Source organism: Parasteatoda tepidariorum, chromosome 5, assembly GCF_982258835.1.
Source record: "Parasteatoda tepidariorum strain Cologne lab strain chromosome 5, Ptep-v5.0, whole genome shotgun sequence".
Taxonomy (NCBI): Eukaryota; Metazoa; Arthropoda; class Arachnida; order Araneae; family Theridiidae; genus Parasteatoda; species Parasteatoda tepidariorum.
In genome coordinates, this window is record NC_141759.1 from 83,498,850 (window position 1) to 83,524,567 (window position 25,718).

Here is a 25,718-nt window from a genome sequence, read left to right on the forward strand (position 1 = left end):
GTTTCCAAACAAAAATTTAAATGTAGCTGATTCAATTCCTAGGTGTCGCGTACAAAAAAGTTGGCACTTACGAGCTGGTTGGCAGTTACTAACTTCTTTGTAATCAGTTTCAGTATGATACTGATAAAAAATAATAGCGAAGAAGACAACTTATAGAATGAAAACCACCCTACTATCCTGACGGTGAGCGCCATCATCACATAGACTCATAACAAGGAAATCTGAAAATAATTCATTAAAATAAGATGGGTACTTTATTTACCTCGCACTAGAGCTGCAATTGGCCACCGCCTGGAAAATATCCCTGAGAATAATCCGAAGCCATCTCAATTTTGTGCAGTTCCTTTCCCAATTTAAACATAGATCTGAGGGTGGGGGGATTTCACCAGATCTCTGTACCCATTGTACTCCTCAATAACCAACCACAGGACTTTCGATTCCACAGATTTTACGAGCACGTATATCGAATGTACTCGGTGGGACTTAGCGGAATCCAGGACGACCCCGATTACTCTGGACCGTAGTCCGATTCTCTAACCACTGGGCTGCCACGGCTCTGAAGAAAAAGTTGTTGTTGTTGTTGTAGTTAATTTACGTCGCACTAGAGCTGACAATGGGCTATTGGCGACGGTCTGGGAAACATCCCTGAGGATGATCCGAAGACAAGCCATCACAATTTTGATCCTCTGCAGAGGGGATAGCACCCCGCTTCGGTAGCCAAACGACCTGCACGCGAAGTCGAGCACTTTACGGTAGAACAGTTTAACGAGGACCAATACCGCACACTGACATCAGCCAGTGATGCTTCACTTCGGTGATTTGCTGGGAACCGTGTCTTAACGATCAGTCCACTGCGGGGCTCTAAAGAAAAAGGAGGGAGTACGCTAAACACGAATAAGACAATTATAAACAGGAAAATCTTGAGGTATAAAACAGGAAAATTTTTAGGTACCTTGAGACCTTCATCTTGCTTAACTCTCTGGATATCATATGCATCCACAGTCCCAGTTTTGTATGGTCAATGAAACTTCTTTTTTCAATTCAATAAATTCTATTATCTCTCAATTCGAAACAGAGTACACTGAAGAGCAACTAAATCAGCCATATCATTTAGAGGAGAGGGACGTAGGGCCAGAGTAGGCAAATTAATTACATATAATTAGTTAAGGCTAGTGTAGACTAATGGAATATTTCTTTAATTAATCAATCGAAATTTCTCTGTAAATTCTGGCAGATAGACAAAACTATGCTGCATTTTCATGTGTGTTACAAGACTAAACATTATACTGTTAATAAGAAATTAAAAAACAAGGTTATGTGAAGTAAAAATAAATTCTTAATTTTTGCTTCAATTGCAATTACAGCTAATCATCGTTTTTCACAATAGGATGATCATGTTATGCTTGATGTTATGTTTTGTTATGATCATGTTATGTTTTGTTATGATCATGTTATGCTTGAATATGTTTATTGCATATTTAATCAAACACTTTCGATATGCTTTTTTTTCATGAGCTTAAACAATGTGTTTTTTTGTTATTAAGTTTAAACAAAATGATAACACTAAGGGGACAGTGTGAATATATAAGTGTCGGCTACTGTGGGTATGTAAAGACTATTTTTATGTGGGATAAACATAGTCTTTAGTCCCGCAGTGGACTGATCGTTAAGACACGGCTTCCAGCAGATCACCGAAGTCAAGCATCGTTGGCTGCGGTCAGTATGCGAGTGGGTGACCACTTGGATCGAAGGTGTGCGGTATTGGTCCTCGTTAAACTGTTCTAATGTAAAGTGCTCGACTTCGCATGCAAGTCGTCGGGCTGCTGAAGCGGGGTTGCCATCCCCTCTGAAGAGGATCAAAATTGTGATGGTATGTCTTCGGATCATCCTCAGGGATGTTTCCCAGACCGTCGACAATAGCCCATTGTGCAGCTCTAGTGCGACGTAAATGAACTACAACTACAACAACAACATAGTCTTCATTGGTTTTAAATTTAATGCTTGTAAGAATTTCCTTTTTTGAAATACGGTGCTCGCCGTCTATTAAAATTACGTCCGTTTTGAGAACTATAAATTTTATTAGACTGGTGATTTTATTAACCAAAATATCTACACTTATGAAACAAAAATTCAAAGTTAAACTACAAATGCATTAAAAGCTAAATTGATTACTACATTTACACTTTATTTTTACTGATCCTGTTATTAGCATTTTAACTCAACATAAGTAACATTTTTTTTACAAAAATTTACTGAAGGCATAGCATTTCAGCTTATCTGTATCATTAGCAAAATTTAAAATTTAAGAATCAGCATGATTTTCGTAGATGACAGAGGTAATTAATTGATGGTAGCGGAGATTCGTTTGGGCAAATACGTGTGCAACCGTTGAGAAGTCGATCATTTATATGAACCGAAGGGCTACCAACAGCGTCTCCTCACTGTTCAAGTGAGCATGATGGCTCAGGGGATACAGCGTTCCCCTTCCAATGAGGCAAACCGGGTTCGAATCCCAGCGATAGCTCGTCGATACGAATTCCACATCAGGCTTGCACAGACCACAGTACTGACGTAAAATATCCTCAGTGGGAGACGGATCACGGGTTAGAGTCCCCTTGTCGTCAGGATAACCGTGGGAGGTTTTCGTTGTTTTCCTATTCCTGCAGCGCAAATCGGGGTTAGTTCGATCAAAAAAAATCCTCCACGGTGGCAAATTTATCCCAATACTTGACCTAGGAAGGAGTTCATTTGTCTTCTGGATAGGGTTCAAAATTACAAGACAGCGAAGTTGAACATTAGTAGTTGTAAACTCAAAAAAATTGGGTTGGCTGTTCAACGATTGTTATAAAATAAAATAACTGTTCAGTGAACATTGATGTGTATTGACAGCTAATGCCTGTTAATGCATCTATGTTGACTACTGTTCATCGGCGACGAAGGCTGAAATTTCAATCGGCTACCTATCACCACTCAGTAGACGGCAACTGGCCGTGAGTGGCGATAGGTGGCCTTTTCTGATGGATCACGTTTTATACTCCACCTCAGAGATAGAAGTCGGGTATATGGTGTGAAACATCTGAAAGCAAACACCCTGCAACAATATGCAAAGCGAGCGAGGCGGAGTCTCTTAACTATTTACGTTTGAATGTTTATGTTTCACTCATAAGTAAGGTGATCTCCAAAGCAAGAAAATAGATTCAACCGGTTCGGTTGCGTAATAAGTTCTGCTTTGTGTGTGTTTGAGAAAAAAGAACTCTTCGCACACTTCAGAACTGGTTTTTGTTTATATTCAGAACAAAAAAAAAAAAAAAAAAAAGGCTTTTTAGAAACGTGTGTTTAAAAACTAAAAAAAAAAGATGCTTTAAGCTTTGGTTTAATAATCATTTAACAGTTAACTTAGCTACGTCACAAAATGAAAAATTGACTAATTGTCCATTGCCGGAAGGATCCAAGCTGGAGTAGGGAGCATTTTGGTCTGGGAAATGTTTTGTGGTATTTAGAGCTATGTTCATTGTAGTTTTCATTTCCATATAGTTTCCTAACTTAAAATCAAGAGAGGAACTGACGTACTTCCTTCTCCTATGACTCTTCACACGCTAATGGTGAATGCCATACGAAGTGTTGCCATAGGTAGAGTTCTGCTCCACGCCACGTGTAGCCCATTTCGATTGCCAATAGCATCAAGGCTTGCCCCCCCCCCATCCGAATTAATACCATTTTACACCATCCGAGATTCCGGAAGAGACGATGAAGATTAAAGAGGAATTAGAGTATTGGAACAGATTCTGGGACAATAAATACAAAACAATAATGGCAGAAACTGACGCGCTCAGGTTACGCAGCCGGTTAAGGCGCCTGGATCATCATGGCCCCTTCCTTAGTTAACGTATTCCAAGAGCTAGGCTTCTTCTCCTTTCTATATTCTCTGTTCATGGGACAACAAGAAACTGAAAAAGTCAAAATGGAAAGAAAACAACTTGAAAGTAATCGTGGAATATCTGGGAACTGGAAAAATTATATCTGGCACTGAAAAGTTCATGGAAAATCACGGAAATGTAATGGAATGAGACTGAAAATGTAATGTGATCTAATTGCAATTGGTAAGAATTGGGCTGGAATGCAATTGGAATACGAAATAATAAAAATTATATCTGGCACTGAAAAGTTCATGGAAAATCACGGAAATGTAATGGAATGAGACTGAAAATGTAATGTGATCTAATTGCAATTGGTAAGAATTGGGCTGGAATGCAATTGGAATACGAAATAATAAAAATTATATCTGGCACTGAAAAGTTCATGGAAAATCACGGAAATGTAATGGAATGAGACTGAAAATGTAATGTGATCTAATTGCAATTGGTAAGAATTGGGCTGGAATGCAATTGGAATACGAAATAATAAAAATTATATCTGGCACTGAAAAGTTCATGGAAAATCATGAAAATTTAATTGAATGTAACTGAAAACGTAATGTGATCTAATTGCAATTGGAATGAATTGGGGTGGAATGCAATTGGAATACAAAACAATAAAAATGATATCTAGCACTGAAAAGTTCATGGAAAATCACTGAAATGTAATGGAAAGGGGCTGAAAATGTAATGTGATCTAATTGCAATTGGAATGAATTAGGCTGGAATGCAATTGGAATACAGAACAATAAAAATTATATCTAGCACTGAAAAGTTCATGGAAAATCACGGAAATGTATTAGAATGGGACTGAAAATGTAATGTGATCTAATTGCAATTGGAATTATTACAAATATAATTATGACAAATGTAGTAAAAAAAAAGAAGGAAAAAACTGGAAATCGCAGAGAAGATGTTTAATATTTTCACCATCATTTGTAAGACATTCCATTTAAGTAGTTTTTTCAGCCTATTAAGTGTTTTCAAAATTCAGTTTAGACTCAACGAAATTGAGATAATAAGTTGCAGGATCTATCGAAACATCAAGACGCTTCTAACGTAGAATTGAATTTTATTGAAAAAAAATGGTTATTTTAAAGAATTGGAAAAATTTTGTATTATGAAAACAACCAATCATAAAGCATTTTCGAACACGGACATTTAAGTAGTTTGAAGACATTAATGAACATCTTATTTCTTCCAAGTTGAGAATTTTTTAAATGAATTGAAAGATTTTTTTTACGAAATTATAAAATTCGTTTATCCTAAGATTATTACAAGCAATTAAAATTTATTAATATAGATTTATTATTTTTTGTTATTTTATTTATTAATGGTTGAAAAAATAATGAATTGTTAGATACATAAATTTTGACTTCATTCTAAATTATGTAACTTTGTATGGCGAAATACAAAATTTGAACGATTTCGACGGAATAGTTACCGATAAATCAAAATTTAAATATTTAATTTTTTTAAAATTTGATTTCTCAGGAATTATTCTACCGATTTTGTTTAAATTTTGTATTTTGTTATATAAAATTACATAATTTACAATGACGTTAAGATATGTATACCTAACAATTAATATATATATATTTGTTTGACCATTCAAAGCCTAACGTGACAAGTACGTCACGTGAATTGTGAGAATTCTATGAGAATTCTTCTGATTTGAAAAAGGATTATTTTCACAACAAGCAAATGTTTTATTCTTTCAAAAAATCAAGTTTTTATTTTTTTCAAAAATCAAATCAAATTTTTATTCCTTTCAAAAATATTTATTTAGTTCTAAAAAAAATCACTTTTTTCATAGGATTTTTTTTTTTTTTTTTTTTTTTTTTTTTTTTTGCCTTGAGCTGGAATCTGGCTTTAATGGGCAAATAAATAAAATAATAGAAAAAGAATTATTAATAATTATTACTTGCTTGGAATAATCTTTGGATAAAAGGATTATATAATTATGTGCAAAAATGTTTCAATTCACTGGCAAAGTTTTCTCGATATGAAGAAATATACAAAAAGTAAAATTAATATTAAGGAGTCCAAGCTTTCGACAACTCGCCTGAACAAATTTGGGAAAATATTTCCAAATTACGACTATCTCCTATATTTTGGGGGCAAGGGCGCCGGCAGCGGGGTGCAAGGGGATGCGCTTGCACCCCCCTGGCTTTTTTTTAAAACAATTAAAGAGACACAGAAAAACAATTTTGTTATAATTTTTTTTATTAAAAATATTTATTCAAAAGCAAATAATTAAGTAATTATTGATGCATAACAATTAAAAAATTGTTTAATCAAACAAGAATTGTAATCGTCTTGTTTGCTGTCCAAATGTGTTTATAACTTTTTCAATGAATTCTGAGTCATCGTTGATTCTTTTCTTATGCACAAACTTGCCCGATATTCAAGCTATATTTTTAAATTTCATTTAATAAAATATAAATAATATTATATTTTCTCTTAGTTATTTAGTTTAACAAAGATGTATAACACAAACTGACTTCTCACAACTGCAAAACTTCATCAACACAATAAATACCAATGATAAGCGTGCACAAGCACGTTAGTATACAAAACTACGGTTTGTAGTTATTTGTGTTTCAAAGTCAGTAGCAATGCCAGCGCCATCAATAGTTTCTCGTGGCCAAATTTGCAAGTACAAGAAATTCGTACTTTTTTTTAAATATCTTGTTAAAACAATGAAGAAATGTATCTTGAAAAAAATTAACAGATGAAAGTATATGTAATAACAAAACAAAATGTAATAAAGGAATATTCTAATTTTTTTTTGGGGGGGGGGTAGTTTGCTAGAGGGTTGCACCCCCTTTTATATTATTCTGCCGGCGCCCTTGTTTGGGGGTCAGAAATCCGGATAGGGATGTTCGGTTTACTTTAATGCGCGCTGTACAATGTATATAAAGATTTAATTTGATTGGGAAGTAGCACATCGAGTTCTTTCCTTCTTAGAGAAGAGTTCGTGAACTACAAAGAATTTCCATGCATAATATTCAATGTTGAGATTTCATTACCAAATAAGTGGTGTCGTTAAATGTAGGTGGAATTTCTCTCAACTTAATATTCATAAAAACGTTTATCTACATCACTAAGTGGGTAGTATCAGTTCACGATCTGAATATTTTACGAACGAAAACGAGGAGTAAAATAATTCTTGTGTAATATTTATCTTCTACAGCTTCCCAACTTTTATACCGCTGCAGACCGGTCAACGTTTGATAATTTTACAGAAGCCCGTTGAGGGGGAGCGGACGTTCATAGTTTTTATATTTTAAATGCTTTTGATTTATTAATTTAAATTTAATTGCGTGCAAACATGCGTTCAAAAGAAAATATAGTTGATTGCTCGGTATTGGTGCGGCTTTTGGCGACGTTTCTCAACTCCCAATTTACCTCTCATCCTAAGAAATTCGCACAAATCCGAGAAAAATACAGCTCACAGTAAATAAAATGGAAATACAATCGGACTTCTATTTAACGAACTTCCATTTTGCAAATTTCTCTATTTTGTGATTTTTTCGAGGAACCAAGAACATTTTGGAAATTTTTTCGTAAAATAGCTTCCACATAGCGAAGTAAATTTTCTACTTAGCGAACATTTCTTAGAGATCCATTTTCCTTATTTCCCAAAATATTTCATAACATTTCAAACTTGTTAAACACATTTAATGAAGGAATGAGTTTGAATTGATTTTCGAAGTCATTTAACTTTTAGAGAAAACAGTACAATCGCTTTCTCTTTTTGTTTGTATTTCGAACGAAAAACTCAAACAAAATTAACGGATTTTATCAGTAGCAATTAAACTTAAGAGCGCATGTGGTAATGTATGTTTAAATACTTTTACAATAAATGCAGATACAATTTTATGCATAAATTTAGCTTTTTTTTCAGTTGAAAATGTATGTAGCACGATAATGTAACACTCGATGATGTTGTGTTTTATTCTTGCTTTCCATGCAGATTTCTTTTATGGTTAAGATTTACAAAATAAATAGTAGATACTAGTTTACAAGATAAAGGTGCTATTTTAATTATGTCTAGTGTTTAGGAATTTAAAACTTGTTTTGCGTTGCTTAAGTTTTTCAAAGGTGATTTTCAATTTAATGAATTTTCCATATAACGAACTCATTATCGGGATTTAGCGACTTCGTTAAATAGAGGTCAGACTGTAATTTAATATTTTTTTGGCGGCCCGGTACCATTTGTTCCACGAATCGGGGACTGGGCTCCACTGTTCTACAGTTTAAGGTTTAGTAAAAATACCCTTTCACTGAAAAAGAAAAAAATAATTACCTACTTTTATAATTAACAAGATGTAATACTTTGTTAGAAATATTGACTCATATTGAATTTCAATATCGTACAAGTTTGCTGAACCCATACCTGCCAACTTTTACGAACGTTATTTTCTACTGGCAGTCGATTTTATGCTTTAACCTCTTCGATTCATAAACGCATTCTTGCAAAATCAGAATCAGGATTGACAAAAATAAAAAGCGGTAGCTTAAATACTGGCACTGCTATTTTGACAGACTTCTTTTGCGTTCATTATAATCAACCTTAGTCTAATTACAGAGAGGCGAATTGCTCCGGAATTTGACAAAATATTTTTAAAAAAAAGATAGTGAACCACAAACTTAAATTTGCTGATATTTGGTTAATTTTGCCAACTTTTTTAAACTCCCCACAAATTGTAACGAAGTGTCATATCACATAAGCCTTTGATTTATTTAGAAATAGTGGTGAGTAAAAGCCCTGTAAGTCGAATTCATAAACCAAGAATAAAACATTAAAATACTACCACTCGAAAATATTTATTCACTGTCCGGAGTAAGTTGGCATCCATGTAATTGCATATCCATAACAGCCAACTTTCCCTCTTGCCGAGAACTTATTTTCCAAGTGGTAGTAAAACAATGACCAAAAAACAGTCTAATCCAAAAATATGTTAACATTTCGACCATGTTGAAATTCGCTTTCGTAAAGAAAATTATTCTGCGTTTGTATATTTGTTGTAAATATTTATATGTAGTGGTGGTCAAACTCATTTATAATTTAACTCAAAAAGTTTAATCGTACAACATGAGTTTCGCTACCACTTTAAATATGAAAATGAAATCTTCAGTGAAAACAGTAACAGCTGGCAGTCAAGTATATCTAAACAATGTTTTGAAATAAGAATTAGATAATTTTTGTATTATGGAGAATTAGATCAAAGCGTTTTCTTATGTCTTCAATAACTTTTAACTTGTACAATAGAACTCTAGTTTTATGTTTAGAAATAAGTAGAAAATTCTATATTTCTTGTAAGAATTTGGTTAAATAAAATATTGGAGTGGAAGAAATAGGGTATATTTCCTGCCGTACTCAACAGTTAGTTCAAAGTGTAATTGTATAATTTTTATTTTGAACTAAGTAGCCGTATATTAGACACCTGGTGGCTCAGTGGTAGCACTTCGTGCTCTCGTGCCACATGGCCGTGGTTTAAATTCTCGCCCAGGCAAGGTTGATCCAGCTTTACATCCATTCAGTGAGTCGATAAAATGACCACCGAGCAGGCTTGGGGACCAAAAAAAAAGGGGGGGTTCCGCCGTCTGCTTCATGTCTGTCCTTGTGTTAAGTAAGAAATATATAATGAAAGAATTGAATTCCTTGTTAAAGAATCTTTCTGTAAGAATATAGAACGTGTCATTAAAGAGAATTGATACTTGAAGGTCTTGGTTTACTCTAAATAGAATGGAAAGAGCAGTTGCAAACGTAAACAAATGCCACGTTTCAACAACCAATCAGGATCGATATATCCCACACTCCGTCACTTGCAGGTATTCTGTTAGATATCTGCGTCCTGCAGTGGACTGATCGTTAAGACACGGTTCCCAGCAGATCACCGAAGTCAAGCATCACTTACTGCGGTCAGTGTGCGGATGGGTGACCACTTGGATCAGTCTACGTAGGGACCGAGGGTGTGCGGTATTGGTCCTCGTTAAACTGTGCTACCGTAAAGTGCTCGACTTCGCGCGCAGGTCGTCGGGCTACCGAAGCGGGGGTGCCATCCCCTCCGCAGAGGATCAAAATTGTGATGGCATGTCTTCGGATCATCCTCCGGGATGTTTCCCAGACCGTCGCCAATAGCCCATTGTGCAGCTCTAGTGCGACGTAAATTAACAACAACAACAACAACTGTTAGATATCTGCAATTGACATCATCTTAGATAAACCGTGGCATTTGTCGATTCAGACACCAATCAGGTTCGGAACAAGCATGACGTGGCTTACAGCTATCCAATGAAATCTGATTTAAATCACATGGTTAGGCATAATCACTTCACTTCTTCTCGAGTTGTAAGTTCCCAATTGTTCAAATTATAATTTACCACAAATTTAATTTATCACATTTTAAAAAAATTTAGATTATAGTGTATGTTTTATTGAATTACTAAAAAAGTTGCATCATTTGTAATAATTTTCTAGTTTATGAATATTCACGAAAGAATTTTCTTGTAATAAGACGCTTATGTATGAGAGAGTGCTTGCGTGAGTTATTAGTATCTAGCTCTTTTCATATAATGGTTTTTCACAATTTAAACATTTTTTATAAACAAATTTTTTGAAATTAATTTTTTAATTTATTATGCTTTAATATGAAGCGTAATTTCCATTAAAATACCCTTAACTCCAATCGTACGTAAAAAAATAGAGTAATAAAAATTCATAAATTAACACATTGATAATAAAAATTTAGAAAGTTAGAAACACAAATCAAGCAACAACAAAAAAACAACAACAAAGAATTACTAAAGATATGTATGTTAGCAAAACAGCACTTCATCAAGGGTTAGTAATTCTTTATTCTTTAAGTAATTCTTCTTTTTTTACTTGATTTGTGTTTCCAACTTTCTAAATTATTTAAAGCAAGACAAATTTGGTTTTAGCTGCTTTTAGCGCTTTTCCCTTCTGACTTATTATTTTAAATTTTATTTTCTAATTTTGTCTAGCCCATTGTGCAGCTCTAGTGCGACGTAAATGAACAACAACAACAACTTCTAATTTTGTCTTTTTCTGAATTTGAGTAAATCACTGTCATTCTTTGATTAGATTATTATTAATAATATTAATACTTTAATTGAATTCGGCAAATTTTTTATCGAATATAAGTCGGAGCTGGAGTCGGGCTCATATAAAAGTAGAGAGTCGGAGTTGAAGTCGAATAACTGACTCCATAACTTTGTTTTTAAGCGAATCTGCAAATGTTTTTGCTTTTAGCTTTCATCGTTTACTACTTTCAAACGATTCAAAACCTCGATATGCGAGCTTTCAAATACATCAACGCTCGAAGGATTTTATTTATGGAAACAATGGAATGAAAAGCAAAGAATTTTAGATTTTGTGAAATGTGGAATACTCTTACTTTTATTGTTTTGTGAGAAATTGCGCGTTAAGTAGGGAAAAACTAGTGACCCATTAAAACGTTTCCTTTCTTTCTACTTGCAATTATCCACGGTTGCACCAGAACAATTTTTGTCTGAGTGCACGCATTAAGTCTGTTGGACGTCTTTTTATTACGACTAAAGTTTTTAGGTCGTTATTTTTCATTGCTCAATGACGTAACATGAAAAAGAAAAAAAACCTACTGAGTTTTCTTCCTCTGGAAACTAAAATATGAGGCTTAAACTTCCTCGAAACCCTTCTTACACATTTCTTGGAGTTAAATTTAAAGATAATGGTCTGTTTTTTATTCAATTTTTCAATGTTTGTAAGTCTTTTCCGGTTCTGTAGATTTTTTCACAACTTCGTACTCCTAAGTGAAGTGAAGTGATAAACGATATTATATATATATATATATATATATATATATATATATATATATATATATATATATATATATATATATATATATATATATATATATATATATATATATATATATATATATATATATATATATATATATATATATATATATATATATATATATATATATATATATATATATATAGAGAGAGAGAGAGAGAGAGAGAGAGAGAGAGATATATATAGATATATATATCGTCAAGCACTTCGTTTTTGGTAGGCCCTCCGCAGAGGATCAAAATTGTGATGGCATGTCTTCGGATCATCCTCTGGGATGTTTCCCAGACCGTCGCCAATAGCCCATTATGCAGTTCTAGTGCGACGTAAATTAACAACAACAACAACTTTTTAGGTTTTGTAGATTATTTAGCAGTTTCGAAAATTTTAAGTTAGAAATGAAATGATGGGTGATATCAAAATTTTGATATATTTTAGTATGACAGCGTCATAAAAAATAAACAAAAGGTTTAATTTAATTACCAATAAAATACACTTTTTATTTTTCTCCTTGTATCTTTTTTCACTTACCTTTACATTATTTCAATCATTGCAGTAAAGATCTAACTTATATCCATAGCGATTATTATGAGTCGTGGTGGCTCAGGAAATAGAGCATTCCCCTCCCAATGAGGCGCCCCAGGTTCGAATCCCTGAGATGGCTGATCGATATGAGTGGCATCCGGCTTATATCGATCTCAGTGCTGACGTAAGTAGCAGTGGTAGACAGGTGATGGGATAGAGTCCCCTTGTCGTCAGGCTAATTGTGGGACGTTTTCGTGGTTTTCCTCTCCATGTAAAGAAAAATGTGGGTTAGTTCCCTCAAAAAGTCCTCAACGAAGGCAACATTTCTTCCAATTCTTGATCCTGGAGTTAACTTGTCTTCTGGATTGGATTCAAAATTACAAGGCTACGGCGTTGAACATTGGTAGCTGTAAACTCAAAATCGGGTCGGCTGTTCAATTACCGTTATAAAATAAAGTAAAAAGCTCATTATCTGTAAATTAAAAGAAAGGAATGTCAAAAGTGCACACTAAAATTTATTATAAATATCTTCTCACTGAGAACTGTGAGATCTCCTTTCCCCCAGTTTTGAACATTGATATAATAGTACCTTTTTTCCCCTAAACCAGAGGTCTCCAAAGTGGTCTATATAGACCCCCAGGGATCTATTTAACATAAGCGGGGGTCGATCTGAGCCAGGGGGTCGAATGGGGGTCGATCCGAACCGGAAGGGTCGATTAGTCGAAGGATTATCAGTATTTTTCAGATATGTGACATTAGAAATAAAAGAAGAAGACAGAAGAAATATATACAAGTAATCTTCAAAAATTGAGCGACGATTTTAAACTGCGTTTTGTTGATTAGGAAAACATTGACATCCCTGATTGGATTATTGGGCCATTTTCTGCTCAAATTGAAAACGTGGACATCAACCAGCAAGATGAGCTTGCTGAATTATTATGGGGATTTGAAGCAAAGACGCTTTTTAAAAATTTAACAATAAGCAAATTTTGGACAAATATAAATATAATGCAAAAATATGTAAGACTTTACGAAATAGCTCAGCCATTTATGACAGCATTTCCAAGTTCCTATATGGTTGAAGCCGGTTTCAGTCACGTAAATTCTATCTTAACTAAGAACAGAAATAAATTAAATGTGGAGTTTCGAGGGGATTTAAGATTAAAATTGACCAATTTTGAACACAATATAACGAACCTTGCAGAAAAAAAAAACACATGGCACACCCATGTCATTGATTAAGAGACAATAAATCCGTAGTTACTTTACTTATTATTTCTACTTACTTATAATTACTTATTATTTCATAAATATTAAGGTATTTATATTTCAACATTAATATATATTTTTCATAAAACTATTGTTACACTATGTACTATTACTTTAATAAATGTTCAAAATCATAAAATAAATGTACAAACACAGTATCTAATAGAGTTTTATTTTAATTAACAGAAAATTACTTTTATGGGGGTCGATGGAGATTTCGAAAAATTATGTAGGGGTCGATGATCAAAAATGTTTGGCAACCCCTGCCCTAAACACTCAGTTTTCATCATTGCAAAATCTCGCATTTTTATTCTAGATTAATTTGGAGTATAACAGCATTTTTTTTTTTTTAAATTTTGATCATAGCAGTGGTGATTAAAATAATTCAAAGCATCATTATCCTACTCATAAATGAATTAACAGTGAAACATGTCAGCTACCACTATTTCTTTTTACTAAAATTATCATCCTTTCGCTAACACATATAAATACAAAGAATTCTACTATTCGAGTTTTTTGTTAATTACTTTTTACAGTGGAAATCAACTGAAGCAGATTTCTTTTTTGCAATAAAAGAAACTAAATTTTTTATAAAAACTGAACTTTTGGTCGATCTGAACTTTACATACTTGCTTAAATTATTCATATGTGATATTGCATAATTGTTTCTAAAAATAAATTGATTAAAATATTAAAACATTGACTCAGCTAATACAAAGAAAAATCTTTTCTGTAACTACAGAAACTTTTGTTTATAATCGAAGCAATAACATTGAAAAATGTTAAATTTTATTATTTTATTTACAGCAAAAACGGTAGATAAAATATAATTTAGTTTTTTTCCGTCATTTTATTTTACGAATTTCAGCGCTGTAGTGTGAGAAACACGCAATTTCAATTTCTAAATATCTTGAATTTTAGTGACTAATTAAAAACTTAAATTGAGTGCATGAAACTTTTTTTTGATCGTTTGAATAAATTAAAAGAACAAATGCGAAAGCCGTGTTATTGCACGCATTTTCAGTGAAATCTTATTTAAATGTGGTCTCATAAAACGTGCTTTATGCGCATTTACGTGCATTATACGCATTAATTTCGTATAAATACATCTTAAAAACACCATTATCTAGATACCTAGTGGAGCCTCAAAGCAGTAGAAAAAGACTGCTAAAAAAATAACATTATTAGACAATTGACATTCATAAAACACTTTTTTTTTCTCCATCTTGCACTTTCCTCAACGCTTACAAGAGCTTAAAAGTTTTCATTGCTAAAAAAAAACAAATAAAATAGAACAACTTCATCTTCTTGCATTTCTTTCGCCAAAATCTTCGCCAAACACAGCCAAGTCTTACAAGCACTCAACATTCAGAAGATCGTTCCCAGTCATAGTGAATGTAGAGAGTGCAAGGTATGGTTCAGACATGCGCAGTGATGTTTTGAACAACTTTCAGAACCCACGGGACTTATCGCCCCCCTGGAGTGTAGAGTAAGAAACAAAATACTGGTATTTACCGTAAGTTCGTAATTTTTTCTGAAAATTATTTTGCGGATTATTTAAAATTATGAGCGCTATTTTAAGTGAATAGTGAAACTAAGACGGATGCTTTAATTGAAGGAAATAAGAAGACGTGAGTTGAATTTAATTGCATAGCCTTCATTACTGACAATATTATTTTATTTTATTCAATTACAAAACCTAAGAATCAAGATATTATGCAATTTATTTCAAATTAACGATATTATTATATAATAATTTAATAGATAAATACGACATATTATATGTGAATATAGAGTTTTATTATAAAATATAAATATTAATAAATGATTTATTTAAGTATTATATTTGCATTTAAATAATTTATAAATCGTTTATTTTTTGTGTAATGTAAATTCACATTCTATTTTATAAAGTTTTTTATACTGGATGGAATTAAATTTTATAAAACATTATCGAAATTTGAAATTCAATTATTCATTGTTAGTTTTTTTTAAAATTAGGATAATGATTTGTATTTTTGCTGGAATTACGAAAATTAAAAATAATTCATTTTATTTTATTATGAAATGTATGTTTAAAATCTGTAATACTCAGTTAGGAAGAATAATATTCAGGGGCTTATGGAGAAAAATAGTAAACACAATTAGTAAACTTTTTTTTATTAAATGTTCTTAGAATAATTTCACATCAGTTAAGATTAAAAAATTGAATTTAAAATGAAATAAACAGAAAAAAATATATTCAAATTTTGCTTTAAATGTTATACATATTTAGGAAACAAATGAATAATTGAGCAATTTTAACCATCAACATTTTTTTATGTTTCATAAATTTATCTTTTCTAAGTATTATTAGGAATAAAAACATTTTGGATTTTAAAAAAAATGAAGAAATTTGTAGGAAGTTATTTTGTTTAATTTCGCATAAATATTTTCTGTAAAATGACATATATTGGAAATTCGGGAATGAATATGAAATAATGCTGCATTATTGATATTTATTTAGAATCTAAAAAATAAAAAATAAAGTGTTTTGAAAAACTTGTTCGTTAAAAAATGGAAACACAAAACTCATTTCAATGGCAAAGAACACAATAGCAACTACCAAAAAATATTCCAGTGGTAAAGAACACCGTCGAGATTCCTGAAAAATATTTCAATAGCATAGCAAAGAATGCTTTCGACATTGCCGAATAATAATTCAATGGCAGAGAACACATTAGAGATTAATAAAAATTATTACGATGGCAAAGAAAGTCATTAGAGATTAAATTATTAGAGAAAAAATTATTAGAAACACTTTAGAGAATACCAAAAAATATTTCAATGACAAGGAACATATTAGTGATTATCAAAAAATATTTTAGTGACAAAGAACACATTAGGAATCACCAAATTTATTTCAATGGCAAAGAACACGTTACAGATTACCGAAAAATATTTCAATGGCCAAGAACACATTAGAGATTATCAAAAAATATTTCGATGGCAAAGAAAATTATTAGAGATTAAATTATTAGAAATTATTAGAGAGAAAATTATTAGAAACACATTAGAGATTACCAAAAAATATTTCAATGCCAAAGAACACATTAGATTAATAAAATATTTCCTTAGAGATCACCAAAAATTATTTCAATGGTATAGAACTTAAATTCGAAAATTCTCCTAATATAAAATTTTAAAATTGCAATGAAACGTGGAACCAGAAATTATTCACTATGCTTTTTAATGTTATTTATAAATTTAAAAATATTAATTTTTGCATGTTTTCATTTTTGTGACTTATTATTATTATTTTAGAATTTATTATTATTATTTTAATAGCATATCATGTTGTACATTTTCATCATCATCTTCACTTCGATATGAAAGTGATCAACATTTTCCCCACTAAGGACTGTACATTTAAAAACACAATACATGAAAATTCGCCCTACAGTTATTTGTCACTGGCCACCGAGAGAAGTCTTTAAAATTATGTTGATTTAACTAATTAATTTCCCTAAAAAATATTGATTTTAATACCATTGCAAAAATTTTTATTTAAAATATTCACTTATTTGTATGAACATTTATTAAAATTTCGTTGAAAGCAAGAAAGATATAGCAGTAACTTATGGAATAGTTTGATAAGGTTAGAAAAAATAAATAAAATAAAAAATCAACCAGAGAGTGCGAAGTGGCGGATGTATGGCTTGCGTGATTGTGGGAACGGACGTTATTCAGTGTGGTAAAATCTAGGGAGAAAGAATTGATACAAAAGGAATTTTTTTTCTTCTTTCCGTTCAAGCTTGGTTTCTCCCATGAATGTGAACTACTTTCGTATATTTTAAGTGCATACGATTAAGAAAATTGGATTAATAGCGTATACATTTAAAAGACATGAAATTTTTTCCTATCCTAAAAAAACACGGACGTAAAAAGAATAAATTCTTTTGATATTTAATCTATAATTGCTTAAAAAATTTTAATTTTAAGGAACTTTCCTTTATTATTTATGTGTATGGAAAATTAATTGTATTTTATTGGCCATGCCAGTGTTTCCCAAACTTATGACTTTTGTGTAGGGGAGAGTGGGGTCAATTGTAACAGAGCAAAAATTTCGAGTGTCGGGTTCTAGATGTGGTTCCTAGGTGGCGCACAAGGTGCATTTAATAAATCTACATGTACACCCCTGCTGGCAACCATTTTTATGTACTTTTGAAAGAGTTACATCACAAAAGATATTTTCACGCTACGTAAATACTTTTTTTGGTATTAGAATATTATATTGTAACAAAGTAATTTTGTTTAAACAAATAAAAATTATTAACCGAATATGTAAGTGGACACCTTAATTAACATTTCAAAAAAAAAAAGATTAGTTTTGTTAATTAACTAGCATTGTTTTAAACAAATGAAGCTGAAATGGCGTCTTGGGGACGATTGTAACAATAAGTAAAGGGACGAATGTAACAGCTGAAAATAAATAATCTTATGTTTACAAACCATTACTTAACTCTTTAAGAACCACCAATAGTTTTCTATATCATTTATATTATGTTGCATGTGCATTATTTTATTTGTCACCTTTCACAGCATAAATTAAAATTTTTAACCCCTTAAAGTAAAAGGTCTCTGCTCATTATTATTTTTACTCCTAAAATATCACTACTATTTTGATCAATAGAACATATATATCACAACTATGATAATATGTATAATTAACTATGTTTTAGTTGAATTTATGAACTGTTACAATTGACCCCGTAAGCAGGGACAATTGTAACAAGTGCACGACTGTCAAAAATTGTTAATAACTGATATAATAACATTTAAAATAAGGTATTTATTTTTTTTTCTAGTAGAAGATAGTCTACTTTACTCGTCTGTCAATTAATACTAATAATATGTTGGATTTTTTGTTAGTTAAAAATAGTTAAGTAAAAAATATTACAATTGACCCCACTCTCCCCTACCCTTTCTAAATTTTTCGTCACGCTGTACACCACTAATAAAAAAAAAATGAATGCATTTTTTACTATAAAAAAAATTGCACAAAAGTTAAAAATCAAAACTGGCTGTTGACACCACTAATTATTAACTGTTATCACTGCAAAAAATAGCCAATAGAAAATTGCGTAATCGTAAATTTTCATGACTAGCTTTGTTTTTAAATAAAATATTTTGAAATTTTCGTTTGTTGCAAGATATTTCGCATAAGAGCGCGTATGCCTAGGGGTACGCGTACCACACTTTAGGAAACACTGCTTTATGCAATACTTTAAGAACAGAAATTTTCAGCGATATCGTTTTAAAAAATAACGACGATATTCGACAAATTACTTCTTATCCTTTCTTTGTATTTTTTTCTCTATTACTTATTACAATTCTACTATCAATTTCTTTTTTCAAATTTGTCCCAAATTACTATTGTTACCTTTAAATAAATATAATTTATTTCCGGGTTAACGGACAGGATATGTTATTATTTTTTAATACTATGGAATTTGAATAAAATATCTATTAAAACATTATTTCTTACATTAAGAAAATTTTTAAATCTGATTTGATGATCATTAACTTTTAGAAAAAAATTTAGCTTTAGTTAGAAAGAGAGGAAGCGTAGTATAGTATAATTTTAGATTTATTATAATAGTACTTACTTGATAGTAATAATACATATTAATAGTATAATAATAGTAATAATAATAATGGCTTCCGTAATTGTGGGAACGGATATTATTCAGTGAGATAAAAAACTAGAGAGGAAGAACTGTTACAAAAAGAATTTCTTTTTATTCAACCAATTCTTCTTCCTACTAAACCACTTGCATATTTCTTAAATGCATGCGGTTAAGAAAATCAGTCGTTGAGCATAAATAAAACAGACCCGAAATTTTTGTATCCTAAAAGGACGTTGACGTAAAAAGAAAGAAAAAAATTCTTTTTATAGTTTAATCTATAACAGCATAAAAATTATATATTTTAAGAAACTTTTCTTTATATGTGGAAAAAAAATAATTGTATTTTATCGGCTGCTAAATATCTAATAAATTCTCAACGATATCGTTTTCAAAAAATAAGGACGATATTCGAAAAATTACTGTATTCTTTCTTTTTTGTTTTTCTTTTCTTAAAACAATCCCGCACTAAATTTTTTTTAAATGTGCCCCAAATTACTGTTGCTACTTATAAATAAATATAATTTATTTCCTGGTTACGGACAGAATATGTTATTATTTTTATATTGTAATTTAAAATATTAAAGTATTTATTTTTACATTAAGGCTCTTTTTTTAAATTAGATTTAATGGTCATTTAACTTTTAGAAGAAATTTAACTTCAGTTGGAAAGAGAGGGATAGTGGATTGTAATAGTACCTAATTTATTATAATAGTCATTAATTAATTAATAATGATAATAATAACTGTATTATTATATTTCTTGTATTCAACTCTTCTCTTCCTGCACAATGCCTATTCTATTGAAAAATTAACTAATAAAGAATTAAACTATAAATCTCCATATTTAAATATAATAAAATATTAAATTTCATGGCGTTCCAATTTCAAAAAATCCATCTATTCGTTTAAAGGTAGAGAGTTAGAAATTTTCAAATTTCTAGCAAAAAAAAAAGAGAGAGAGATTTTTAAGTCATCTAAAAAAAGCATTTGTTAAGGGGAGGAGATTTAAGATTTTTTACAAATTCGCTGTAAGTAAGAAAAAACCGGGCTTATTCAATGTAAGAACATTAGTGGCCTAAATTCTTTTAGTCATTAACTCTTCAACTCAGAATTTTTATTAAACATATTTTCCATACTCTTTTCATTAATTTAGGTCAAAATAAGTGAAAAATATTATCTTCAGTATTTTCATAATTTAAGGTTATGAAACACTGGTGTCTTTTCCTGCCGTTAAAGATAAAATCTCCCAAACAATAATTTTTCAATCTTACAGCTGTTTAGATTTAAGAGAAATAGTTATTCGTCATTGAAATTTCTTTTATTTACTAAAACAATTATTGATAATTTTTTGAATATGAATGAATTTTTTTTTTTAAACTACTTTTATTTAGATTTTAAATTTTAGTATAAATATAGTTCCGATAATCTAACAGATTTTTTTTTATGAACTGTTAGGTTGTTTTTTATAATTAAAAAATGCCACAATATTTATTTCTGCTTGTAGTTAGAGAGCCAGAAAAATATATATATATAAAGTACAGCGGTGTCCCACTTGCGTTAAAGGGTAATTATATGAAGAAAAAAAAAATTTTTTTTTAAATCCCAGTCTCATTACTTGAAATAATTATCGGACTAAAAATTATTGAAATAATTATATTAGTTCAGTGTTTCCTACTGCTGTGGTCAAAAAGCTATTTCGGCTTAAAGCTATTTCCCACATGTACAAAAACATTGCATCTTCCATAAGACGCAGTTATACAATGAATCGGCAGGTGACTTAGACCGGGTGTTGTGGGGGAAGAGGGCACCTAGGCATGGGTACACCCCACCTGTCGCAGGACATTTACAATCCCTTTAGAATTTTTCTGAAGTAAACTTGAAAGTGTTTTGCTTTTAAATTGAAAATAAATCTTCTTTTTACTTTTTAATGATTCACATTGTTAAACGCTAAAGTACTTAGATACTAAAGAAAATGTGAAATTTAGAGTTTAACTATTTTGGACACAGAAGAAAGAGTAATAAGAATTTGCCGTGCAATCGTAATTTTTAAGAAGAAAAAAATACGCCGTATTGCGTAGATTTCATGTTCTTATTAAGAGTGGCGTACAAAGAGGACGGGTGGCAAGGGAGATCACATCATAAATATCCTATCGTCTAATCATATATGCCCCATTAATTTTTCATAACTCTACATTCTGATTCACTTTTTTTATGATATGAAAATGCCTTTAATAGTGTGGTGGAAACGTCATAACTGAATTCTCTCTACTAAGCCTATTTGTACTACCACTTTTTTTTTTTATAAAATTGCTTTTTACATCACTTCTGAATGTGTTATCACCTTAACATAAGTATCCTATCACTTTTTTTTTATTTTTATAAAAGTACATTTTACATCACTTCCAAATGTGTTTTCTCCCAAACCTGACCATTTTTTCAAATAAATTCATTTTATATCACTTCTAAATGTGTTTTCTCCCTCCCAAACATAAATACCCAACCACTTTTTCATGAAAGTAAATTTCACATGATCTGGCCAAACGTCAAGAAACTAAAGACACTATCAGAAAATTTCTATAAAGGATTGAAAACTAAATGCTTTATCTTGTCAAATTAAGATTCTTAAAACAGAAATCCGTCGCAAGGATTCTCTAACTTCTTCTTTTTTTTTTTTTTTTTTTTTGAGGACGCTGGGCACTTTAATTTTATACTGTCCCTGACAATCTTGTAGTGATGTTAAAAGTACTTTTATGAAGGAAAAAAAAAAAAAAAAGGTTGGACAATTAAGCGAAGCGAAAACCCATTAAAAAAAACTATGTAAAATGTACTCTTATGAAAAAAGTGTTTGTATGTTTACGTACATTTTATATAAAAAAAGTGTATAAAACAAAGGTATTTTACATCTTTTTTTAAATGTGTTTTCGAGCCTCTTTTTTCGTAAAAAATTTTTTTAACATCACTTTAAAATGTTGCGCTTTTAAAACGATATTCTTAGGCTGGAGTGGATTAAAAAAAATTGTAGAATGTTTTATTCCATCAGCTTTAATTCTTGAAAAAAAAAGAAGAAAAAAGAGAGGAAAATTTGGAATATCGTGGTCGATTTAAAACTCATTAAACTACATCTGGTTCAAAATGTGAGAATTTATTGACACTGAAGCAGGTGATTTTATTTAACGCACGCAATATGACGTGATTTAGTACTCCAACAAAGAACTTTAAAAGAAAAAAATGGCTGGTAAAACGGTACCCGTTACCTACTACCTGTTCCTTTTGGTAACACCGGAAGAAGTATATAGCATAATATTTGCAGAAAAGCTACCTGGTACCAGCCGGTGAAAATCCGAATGTATGAGTAGATAAATCTATGACAGTCTGGACAGCTTTCATAATAAAAATTGACAGAAATGTCCTTGTAGAGAAATAAACCTGTATTCGTCTTTCTCAATTGTTTGGTTATTTCTGGAAACTGTCGCTAATGGCACTTGCAGTTTCTTTGTTAGTTTTACGATTTATTAAATCATCTTTTCTGTTTGAAAGGTTTATTTTTTAGTATTATTACTAAACTAATAATTTTGTTTATTAACTTAAAATTTTTAATTTTAATTTTTCATTTGATATTTGAAAATTTCAAATTTTGGGTACCGTCCTCAAATTTGGAAGGGGTTTGTGACTAGGGGTGGGGAGGGTAACAAAAAATAGGTGTTACTCATTTTCTTGAAAATAAAAACCTTTAAAACCAGTAAACTAACCCTTTAAATGGATAAATTTTTATTTTGATAAATAATGTTTGAAATCAACCGGAAAGTGGGTGTAATTAGTGGGAAACAATACAAAAAACATTTTCTTTTTAATTTTCAAAAAAAAATTTTTTTTATTTATTTCTTCATTATTGTGAACAATCCCTCTTTTAGTTCTGCAAACTCACTGTGTACAATAATATCATATTTCAAACATAAATTTTTTCATAAATTATAGTTTCGAGCATAATTACTTTTAATATAAATTATCGCTTTTTAACAGAATTACTTTTTTTTTTATAAATTATCGTTTTCAAACATAATTACTTTTTATATAAATAGCCGTTTTCAAACATAAAAACTTTTTACATAAATAATCGTTTTCAAACATTTTTAATTTTTACGTAAATTATCGTTTTCTAACTTTAAATTTCGTACTTTTTATGGAAATAATCGTTTTCAAACATAATTACTTTTTATATAAATTATCGTTTTCTAGCATAATAACTATTTATATAGATAATCGTAATTCGTAACACCTGTCGAAATGTAATATCACCAACAATGAAAATTACCACATTTAGAGAAATCAACTGTCCAAGATTCTAGATGCGTTCGGAAACGATAAAATAGTTTCAGTAAAATTAAAAATAAAATGACTATGCTAAGTTCGCTACGTAAATAGATATTAGGTTTTAACCTTATTGAGACAAATATTTATCATTATTTTGCAAGCAAATGTTTATCAAATGTACAATAATTTAAACGGTAACCTTTTTTTTTTTTTTTTTAATACATGTTTAATTGAACTACTGAAAAACTACAAAACCATACTAATTTAACTAAGTTGAAAAGCTAATGAAAAAAAAAATGCTAATGAATTTAATGCATCATTTGTAACAGTCTCTTAGTTTTAGAGTCTCCCTTAAAGAATTTTTTTTTCTAAGATGTTTTATTAATTTTGCGAGAGTGAAATATTGACAATGACTTATTAAGGTTTTGCACAATATACCAAAATATATTTGTATATTAAAGGAAATGTATCGAAATGTTAAAACTGCTCTTTTAAAATAACTATTTAATTTTCCAAAATTAGTTTCTAATATTCTCTTAAAAAGGCATATTTTTCCCATCATTATAAAATTTTGCGTTTTCTTAGAAATTATCTTAAATGGGATTAAAAAAATATAAATGATTGTGCCAATATAATTGTTTCATTTTATTTTATAACCATCTTTGAACAGCGGACCCAATTTTGGGTTTACGCCTACTATTGCTCAACTCCATAGCCTTGTAATTTTGAACCCAATCCAGAAAACAAGGGAACTCCTGGATTGCGTATTGGGAGAAATTTGCCTTCGTGGAAGACTTTTCTGATGGAACTAACCCGCATTTGCGTTACATGGAGAGAAAGACCACGAGAACTTCCCACGGTTAGCCTGAAGGCAAGGGGACTCTAACCCATGATCCAGCTACCACGGAGGATATTTCAAGTCATCACTGTGGTCGGTGCTAACCGGATGCGGAATTCGTATCGACCAGCCGTTACTGGGATTCGAACCTGGTTCACCTCATTGGAAGGTGAATGCTCTATCCCCTATATTGGGAGCCATCGCCGCTCCCAATATAATTGTTAACGCTAAAGCTTGGATGCCGCATTACTTAGCTAATCTGCAGATTATCTTGAGTACTCCGCTAAAGTGCGGAATCAAGAATTTTCCACATTTTGCCTAAGTTTTGTTAAGGTTAGTCACTCACTGTCTATCAACAATTTGTTAATTGTTAAATCGTATTTATTCACATTAAACAAATGACAGTATGAAAATTTCCATAATTGTAATAATATTTCAAACTCTCCTTCACGTCTGGCAAGTCTTGAAAATGGGCGCCTATTTTTGAAGCGCTTGAGGCATGTTGATTGTTATTTCCAATTTGTATATTTTTGAAGCGAATGAAGCTTAGAATCAGGTAATATCTTACGGCTTCCTGGGATTATTCATTTAATATTTTAAACTGTTTGATTCTTCCTTTTATATTTTTTAAAGGGATTTATGATCGATTTTATCAACTAGAGTATTGATTGTTTGGTCTGTAGTAACTTGATCTTTTAGATAGCGAAAATAAATAAATAAAATTTTTTTTTAAATTTAAGGGTTCAGAAACGTTGTTGTTTCAGAAGAGATCCTATTTTCACTTTAACGATTCCCTGGTCGATAATGCATAGACTATCTAGGTAGTTTGTAGATTAACCTCGATAGTTTGCAGATTACCTAAGGTAGTTTGCTGTTTATCTTGGTAGTTTGCAAATTACTAGACAGTATGCAAATTACATGGGTAGTTTATATATTATCTAGGTAGTTTACAGATTATTGAGGTAGTTTGCAGATTACCTAGATAGTTTGCGTATTATCTAGGTAGTTTGCATATTATCTAGGTAGTTGACATATTATCTATGTAGTTTGCCGTTTATCTTGGTAGTTTTCAAATTATCTAGGTAGTAAGCAGATTACATGGGGAGTTTGCAGATTATCTAGGTAGTTTGTAGATTATCTAGATAGTTTGCAGGTTATCTCGGTAGTTTGCGGATTACCTAGGTAGTTTGCATATTAGCTAGGAAGTTTGCAGATTATCTAGGTAATTCGCATATTATCTATGTAGTTAGCCGTTTATCTAAGTAGTTTACAAATTATCTAGGTAGTACGCAGATTACATGGGTAGTGTTAGATCATCTTTGTAG

At 30.9% G+C, this 25,718-nt stretch overlaps 1 protein-coding gene across 6 annotated transcripts in view; it reads left to right on the forward strand.

The window, feature by feature from the left end:
- The first annotated feature begins 14,911 nt into the window (after positions 1 to 14,911).
- LOC107451750 (uncharacterized) overlaps positions 14,912 to 25,718 on the forward strand; it is a 107,986-nt gene continuing 97,179 nt past the window's right edge. For 4 of the 6 annotated variants that reach the window (XR_015433812.1, XR_015433813.1, XM_087164441.1 and 1 more), the window contains exon 1: positions 14,912 to 15,091. The gene's annotated coding sequence lies outside the window, so the exon portion shown is untranslated. Of the gene's footprint in view, positions 15,207 to 25,718 lie in introns of all 6 variants that reach the window. The other 2 variants (XM_087164435.1, XM_087164440.1) reach the window with 2 other exon arrangements.